This window comes from Microcaecilia unicolor, chromosome 6, assembly GCF_901765095.1.
Source record: "Microcaecilia unicolor chromosome 6, aMicUni1.1, whole genome shotgun sequence".
Classification (NCBI taxonomy): domain Eukaryota; kingdom Metazoa; phylum Chordata; class Amphibia; order Gymnophiona; family Siphonopidae; genus Microcaecilia; species Microcaecilia unicolor.
In genome coordinates this window covers 67,096,735-67,105,767 of record NC_044036.1, presented here as the reverse complement: position 1 = coordinate 67,105,767, position 9,033 = coordinate 67,096,735, and the positions used below count along the sequence as shown (strand labels likewise).

General features: G+C 41.1%; 1 pseudogene; it reads right to left on the bottom strand.

Annotated features, from left to right (window-relative positions):
• Nucleotides 1–223: 223 nt before the first annotated feature.
• On the bottom strand, nt 224–958 carry LOC115472443 (annotated as a pseudogene).
• Nucleotides 959–9,033: the final 8,075 nt, after the last annotated feature.

The following is a 9,033-nucleotide window of genomic DNA, read 5'->3' as shown; positions in this document are numbered from 1 at the left end:
AGTTATACGAGACAAAATCAAATGTCGTTAAGGAATATAGCAATGGAAAAGAACAGTGAAACATTGGAAGGAAACAACGGGAAACTAAAGGGCGATATATAATAACAAGAAAACATATGGTATACATTCTTCTGTGAATAAAGGTATGAGTGTGGTGAGATTTCGGGGGATGAGAATTCAGAAGTGGATGTATTGATGCATTACTGAACAGTGAGTGTGGACTTTATGTGTTTTGGACCATTTCCTTGGCTTGTTGAACTTTATAAGGGTCTCCCGTGATCCTAAGAGGTTTGTCTGCACCTGTATTCTGCGGACCATCTTGAATCATCACCATCTTGACTCCTGTTCGTTCCTGAAGCTGCTTAATTGTCTCTTCACCTTTTCCAATTACTAGTCCTGCTTTACTGGCTGGAATCATTAATTCCTGGACTGCATTTCCTGGGCCATCACCATGATGAAAACCTGGTGTAGGTCTCCCTTTTTCAACTATCTGATCAAGTAACCTCTTTGCTGATTGAACGGAATCAGGAGTTCCAGTTAACATGCAAGATCTATCCGGCAGGCCACCACTGTCAGGTGCAATCTGTATCTTGCATCCAGATTCTTGTTGTATGCGTGAAATCTGCTCACCACCTATGCCAATTATGAATCCAACCATTCCATCAGGAACTTTATACTCCTCTGCTATTACAGACCTTTGTGGCTGATGCATTGGAGGCATCTGTGTACCACATGAGTCATTCGGAGGAGCAACTTTCTTAGCCTCTGGTTGATCTCCATCATCAAGAGGTCTTTTTTGTCCACCATAACCATAATCATTGGAATTCAGTGTTCCTCCAGATTCTCCTCCAATTTTTGCTGCAATCTGTCTGGCTCTCTGCAAAGCATCCTTAAAAGCATTGTTAACCCCTCCGGGCGCACCGGCGTTGGGCGGAGGAATGGTGGAATAATCTGCCATATCAGCTACACCACTTCTGATAGTCTGATAGTCGCTTAAGTCGATATTCATAACAAGTGGCAGATAGGTATACAGTCCTATTTATGTGCTGACCCTGGCTGCTTAAGTGCTGAATATCGACTTCAAGCAACTATGTGCTAGCCAGCCTAAAAGTAACTATATATTCAAAGCTGAAGCCCGGACAGGTCCCAGCTGTGACTATCTGGAAATAATGCCATCGGCTTCACCGCCGGAACACCCTCAAGATAGCCGGCTTTGTGTTTGACTCTAACTGCAGTAGTCAGCAGTACTTAGCTGGTTAAGTGCCAATGAATATTAGTGGCTAGCCCTGACCAAGTGATTTAACCGGTCAGTGGCTGGGTAAATCATTTTGAATATCGGGCAATATGTTACTATGGAGTTCCTAGAAAAAGGGGAGGAAAGCATTTATACAGGAACAGGCTGGTCTTGAGGTCTGGAATCTGCTTTTAAAGTTTTCTTTTGCTGTTGGCCATGCTTGACAGCAATAAAGTGGGAGGGTCACTGCCTAGATTGGATGCCTTTGAGAATGGAGAAAGCAGCCAGTATTAAAGTATGGGGCTAATACTTTTGGGGGGTTCAGTGCAAAATTAATTAAAAAAAATTCTATAGCTTATTTGGATTTTTATAAACTCTGAACTGATGCAATTGTTGGATGGCTAGAGCTCCTTAGGGGCTCGGAGTTCAGTCTCTTGGCTGTCCCAGTGGAGGACAAAACCCCTGGTTAGAGGTTGCTTGAAAGCAGGCTAAAAGGGAGCTGTGCTTACGTAAGAGTGAGTAATTTGAAGAACATGTTAGAAGGAAGATGTGAATAACTAGTGGTTGCACTCTTAACATTATTCCTTTTAATAAACTTTTTATTTGCTAAGAGAGTTGTGCTGGCTCCAGAACTTTGAATCATGTTAGACAAGTCCAGGAAGAGGATCAAGCCAAGCTCTACAGCTGATGCGGAGGGAGGGGAGGGTTGATCACTGAAATAAATCCAGATCAGCTACTATGTCGTTCTTTCAAGGTGTGTCTAGCGGCAGCAGCATGACAATAAACATGACCATTCAAAGGCTCTGAGGTGTGCACTACTGATTCTTTTATTGCTACCGCTGCCACTGCAGGCTTGGCAAGATGTGGTGGTGGCAGCGGCAGCAGCAGAAGGGAGTAGACTGGATGCCTTGATAGAAATGGTACCAATTTAAAATTTGGCCAGGCCAGGGCTCATGTAGCCCACCCCATTCTAAGGCCCTTGCTCTGCCTAGCCTAAAGTTCTACCTGTGCTCCAAATTCCTTTCAGTTTTGCATATGCAGTTGTGTGGTGAATGAGGTTTGTGCCTTTAACATCAGATTATGTCAGTAGTGACATTCAAGGTGCCATGTTATATTTATTTTATTTTTGTTACATTTGTACCCCGCGCTTGCCCACTCATGGCAGGCTCAATGTGGCTTACATGGGGCAATGGAGGGTTAAGTGCAGGGGTGTGCTGGTAAATTTTTAACAGGCTCTTTCTCCGGACGTAGCCAGCTCTGCAGTTGGAAGGGCCAGGGGTGGCTGGGGGGGTGGGGTGGGGAGCAACACTTGCCTCTCTCTCCTCCCTCCCTTCGTGCGGGCACGCTAGGCATGCCTTTGCTGGCAGTCAATAAATGGACTGCCACCACTCCCAACGTCTTGCTCTGAGCAGTATGCTGGAACTTCTCTCACATGCTCGAGAAGTCCCAGCCTGCTGCCCAGAGCTGGAAACAAGGAGCGGGGAGCAGCAGTAGTCTATTTACTTGGCTGGCAGGGCTCAGCATCCCCACCAGCAAAGTAAAAGATAATTCAGCAGGGGGCCCAAGCCCACATTTTGGGAGCCAGTTATTAAAGTAGCCATGGAGGGCCTTACTTTAACAACCGGCTCCCAAAATTCTTAAAAACTTAACAACCGGCTCTTGCGAGCCTGCTCCAGCACACCACTGGTTAAGTGACTGGCCCAGGGTCACAAGGAGCTGCCTGTGCCTGAAGTGGGAATCAAACTCAGTTCTTCAGGACCAAAGTCCACCACCCTGACCACTAGACCACTCCTTGAGACTTGGAAACAGTATGTGCCCATTTTGTTGTTTTCTGTAGTTTTGGAAGAAACATTACCCTTCTACTTACCTGTTTCTCTGTTGATTTGTTCTTTTTCTCTTTGGTGCTTGCTAGTACAGAAGCCAGTGGCAGCACATTTTTCCATGAAAGGAATGAATGAGAAATTCTGCTCCCAGACCTAAAACTTTTATTTTCATTGCAAAGGAGTTTCTAAGAGGGATAGCAGGAGAAGGAACAGCTCGCTTATGATTGTCTGATCATTTAACATAGCTTCTGAACTGAGTATGTGAATGATTGTGCTAGACTTAAGTAGAAATGAATTCTTTGTGATAAAAATTATGTGTGCTGCTATAAATCACCTTGTCTGTCTCAACTTCTGCTGTGGAAGCCTGTGGCAGTTGCATTTGTTGGAGACACCCCAAGCTTTTCTGTTAAATATAAATAGGTATTTTGGAGACACCATTAATTTGTTTGGATTGAACTCCTAACCCAGGATTTGGATTGGAATGAGTTGGATGTTGCCAGCCAGATGTGGCTAGAATGAGTGAATCCAAAACAAAATAAATACTTTGTAAGGGATAGAAGAACACGTCTCCAGGAAAGCCTTTTCAACAATCAGCATGTATAGTGGAGAAAAATAGACCTCAGTTAGTGCTTGATACTACAACATCTAAATCATGCCAAAAGCAACTCTCCAACATCACAGGCCAAAAAAAAAAAAAAAAACAACCCAACCCCCCAAACCCTCCACTGTAAACTGAAACAAAAAGGCTTTTTCTTAAATTAATGGTGCCACTGCTATTTTACAGGAACAGTTCAAAATGCCACTGTAATTAATCACATCTGATTCTTGAGTTGGCTCTGTGTATTTCCAAAACCTTCTCACAGGCTTCCACCAAGGACTGCGGCACCAATTTAACCCAACAGGGAATTCTTGTTTCGTTGCAGCTGCTGCATCAGGGGAAAATCACTCTGCTCCTCTGCCACAGCATTCACCAACATGGCGCAATGGTCATTGGAGATGCCAACATTTAAAAGTTTTATGATGTCACAGAGTTCCTCCTCCATCCCAAACAAGGACCAATGGTAGGCTTAAAAACGTTGACCATTCCAATTTGACAATAAGTCCATGTGGTTCTACAGAATTGAAATAATATATCCACTTTTGCTGCCTTTGCTGCAATTGCTCAAAAATCTTCTCACAACACAGAGATTGTTATACTTGCTCTAACACCACAAACAATGCAAAGTAGAAAAAGCATGTTTCTCTTGCTTGCAGTGAGCTACTAATGGTGCCTCCAATTTCTCTGTATTAAATGCATGAATGAGGTTGTAGAAAATTGGAGAGGCTTTGGAGGAAGTATCCTTGATACTAGATCAAGGTGGCGCATTCACAATTATAATGACTCCTGTCTATTAAAAGATGAGAATATTATCTAAACTGATAGGTACTGAGCATCCTGATATCAAGAAATTGCTTTTGTTATTTGAAGATCTCACTAACCTAAATTCAGACGTGAATACAAGTGACTCTATCCCACCATTAGCTTCTGATTTAGCATTGTTCTTTAAGAATAACATTTTGGTAATTAGAGAACAGTTTTCTCCATTTGGAGAACAGTTTTCATTTGATAGTACCGTGGACATAGGAATTCCAGCAGATTGATTTTATGTTAAATCTTTTTGTTGTTTAGACAACTGTCCACCATATTTGATGAAGCAAGCTTCTTATCAATTTCTAACTGTTTTAACTGATTGGCTAAATTTCTACCTGGATAGAGCTAATTTTCCTTTTTCAGTAGGAGATATATAGTATTTAACTCCAATCCCAAATAATTTGAAGTCCAGCTTATCTGAGGTTAGTAACTATCACCCTCTGGCATCCATTCTTCTTTTTATTAAAACAATGGAAGGTTATGTCACAGAATGGTTAGTTAAAAAAGATGGAGTCCTTTCAGAAAAATGGAAAGCACCATGCAGAGTACCACAAGACTCCCCTCTTTCACCGGTGCTTTTTAATTCCATGCTATTGACCTTGTATCTTCTGATTCTGACAGGACTGTATTAGTCAGGTTCTATGTTAATTTCATCTGTTTCACACTGTGATTCCTGGATATTTTGATCTGGTCTCTTTTGATGTAATCCATCCTTGAACTGTAGAGTTGAAGGCAGAATAGAAGTTCTTGATGTATAACAGTCCACATAGGCACTGAATTACATATATAACTCCATGGTAACATGGTAGATGGCAGATAAAGACATGTACGGTCCATCCAGTCTGCCCAACAAGATAAACTGATTACATAGGGTATGTGATACATCATATATATACCTGGTCTTGATTTATCCTTGCCATTTTCAGGGTGTACACTGTAGAAGTCTGCCCAGCACTGTCCTTGTTCTAAAATTTCTGAAATTAACGTCAAAGCCTCTGTACAGCTCCACTCCATCCCATCCAAATCTATTCAGCCACAATCAAGGCACAGACTTTAGACGTCTGCCCAGCGCTAGCCTTGTTCTCCAACTCCTGAAGCTGAAGCTGAATCTGTCTAACCACAATCAGAACACAGACTATAGAAGTCTGTCTAGTACTGGCTTTGCTTCCCAATTACTGGTTTTGCTTCCTGATCTCCGTTAAGCTTCTTTGGATCCATTCCTTGTAAGCAGGATTCCATTATGTTTATCTCACACCAAACTTAAAACACAAGCTGATCAGAAGTAAACTCTCAACACAGACGGAAAAAGAAAAGGGCACGTTTCCCTGTAACACATCCAGCTGCAAACTATGCCAAAACATTTCACAAGACCCCACAGTCATTCACAAGGGAAAAATATTCAACATAAAGGACTATTTTACATGCTCATCTTCCAATGTGGTATATATCATTCAGTGTAAAAAATGTAATGAAGGATGCTATATTGGAGAAATAGGCCAGATGCTTAAGACAAGATTCAATCTGCACAGACATCACATGAAAATAGCCGGTGCAAGTCAAGCCCCCACCCCTGTGGGCCAACAATTTACAAGACCAGAACACTGCCCCAGTGATTTCACAGTAAGAATACTGAAAGGTAATTTTAAAACAATACAGGAACGTAAGACCTTTGAAATAAGAATGATTGAATATTTTGACACCCAACAAACAGGACTTAATAAGGATCTGGGTTTTCTAACCCATTATAAACCATAAAGCTATATTTCTCTGTTTATTACCCTCCTCTCACCTACCAACACCCATTCTGTTAGAATATCAATGAAATGCTTTGATGTCCCCATGCATACCCCCACCCTCCCACTCTGTCAGACTGTCAAAGTAATGCTTTGATGTTTCTCTTATATATACTATCTGCTACCACATTTGCTTATTTCCGATCTGACGAAGAAGGGAAACCTTCGAAAGCTAATCAAGAAATGTATTAAGTTATGTCCAATAAAAAAGGTATCATCTTATTTTCTTTTCCATGTTTTATTTTGTTTGATTTCTATTGATAACCTTTATTGACTAACACGGCTACCACACCTCTCTAACATCAGTTTTATAATCCTTGCTCTCTTCTCGGATCACGTTCAGTACTTCTGGTAACTGAGGATCCTGGAAGGCATTTCACTAGGTTGGGACCCTTGAACTGTGTTTCTAAGTTATTGCCTCTGATAGTGGAGTCTCCTAGCAGTAAGAATTTTCCACTTTGCACCAATCTGATATTGTTTTGGGGATGTATCTTGGATTGTGTTACATTTCTTGCCTCTGGTTCCACATTAGCACTTTTCTGAGCAACATAATACTCCAACGCAGGAAAGGAATTATACAGGGGCAAAGGTTGGGAGAGTTAATGCTTCTGTGTCACTGGTTGTAATCTACTTGAGCCTACTGTAATTCATCTATTCCTCTGTTGCTTTATTCTCTGTGGCAATGCTGGTGGTAAATGGGCTGGGAATTGGGTGATCCTCGATGCTTCTTTGATTGTAGCCAATTCCTTCTTGAGGTTGTAAATCTCATCTTTCATAGCTGATAATTGGAGACAGATGGGCAAGGTACCAGATGGTTTGCCTTAGGATTAAAGCACAACATATACTGCATTCAATGAAGGTCATGCTGATGTGATTCACAAGTAAGAAAAGGTGAACTGGGTTAAGGGATATGAATAAGTAGGATTGACCAATTAGGGTGTATTGAAGACACTTGTCTCTTGATATTCCTATATAGATGGAGTTAACCTAGGGGTGGGTGGGAGAGGGTTGAGCAGGGTGGGACTAAAAGTCAGAACCCCTGCAAGTGAAAAGAAAGAGGATTTTTTTTTTGTTTTTTTCTTTTTTTCAGTAGACAGACACGTGGTAGAGCATCTAACTTCACATCTCTTACCTGGTAATTTATGAATAAAACTAGATGTTTCTGACATAATAGAGCACACTGAACCTTGCTCACATTTATGATGCCCAAAATTAACATTCAAATTTTTTTTGTTCACAATTCACACATCTCCTTGATTCAACTTGTCTCCTAAGTTCTAATTCCTCTCATAAGAAACAAAAATGTTGTTTGCTAAAAACAAGAGTGTGCCTTCAGTACAGTCATATGACATTGGATAGCCTTGCTAAGCTTACCAGACAGAGTTGTATACTTAGTTATAAAATACATAAAATCCCCATCTTGACGTTTACTCTTGTACTGAAACCAGGGGCGTAGCGAGATGGCCAATTTTAGGTGGGCCTGAGCCCAAGGTGGGTGGGCATGGAATTTGTCCCCCTCTGGTTTGCTCCTCTCTCCACCCCTCCCTTCCCACAAACCCCAAATATTAAATACTTGAGCTGGCAGGGATCCACAAACCCTGCCAGCTGAAGATTTCCTCCTTGAGCAGCCAGCACTCTTCCAAATGGTAGCCGGCAGCACTTGCCTCAAACTGATGCTTCTGTCAGCAGTCCATGCATGCTCAGTGCTTTTGCATGTGTGAAAACTGAGCATGTGCAGGAGGGCTGGTCTCACTGTCAGCTCAAGGCAAGTGCTGCTGGCTAACATTTGGAAGAGCGCTGGCTGCCCAAGGAGAGAAAATCTTTAGCTGGCAAGGTTTGGGGATCCCCACCAGCCACAGCAAGAGTGTCACAAGTTTGGGTGGGCCTGAGTCCAAAGTGGGTGGGCCCCAGCCCACCCAGGCCCACCTGTGGCTATGCCACTGACTGAAACAGTATTTCCCGAGAATTACAATATGATTTTGCAACCACTTTCTTTACTGTAGTGGCTGGAAAACCTCTGTGGACAAACTTCTGACAAAGAATCTCTGCTTTCTCCTTTTATTTTAACTCTGAATTGCAAATGCACCAATATTGTAAAAACTGGGAAAATGGTATATTCAATTTTGTACGTTGAGGGTAATGCTTGAAAAATGCAAGAGCATGTTTTTATGAGTAGGTTTAGAAAATACTGTTCTACAAAAATTACCCAATTTTATATTCCACTTGTACATCCAAAAAAGTAGTCAATATGCCATTTCAAATTTTATAGTTGAGTAGAGTGGTGTAGCCGTGTTAGTCCACTTTTAAAGGTAATAAATAGAAATCAAACAAAATAAAACATGGAAAAGAAAATAAGATGATACCTTTTTTATTGGGCATAACAATACATTTCTTGATTAGCTTTCGAAGAAGAAGGGCAACCTTCGAAAGCTAATCAAGAAATGTATTAAGTTATGTCCAATAAAAAGGTATCATTTTATTTTCTTTTTCATGTTTTATTTTGTTTGATTTCTATTGATTAAATTTTATAGTTGAATGATAGCTGTTCAAAAACTCAAAAAATTCAACCATATTTTCTATTGTTCCCTGCCACAAACAAAAAATATCATCCATAAAATGTATCCAGCATTTGACTTGCCCCCAAAAAAGAAGATGAGAGATGGAGAGAAAAGAAATGCCAAATGGACAAAGAGATCCTGGCAAGAGAATTAAGAGAAGACAGAGGAAAGTAGAAACCAGAGACTGGAACCAACACAATTAGAAAAATAAAAT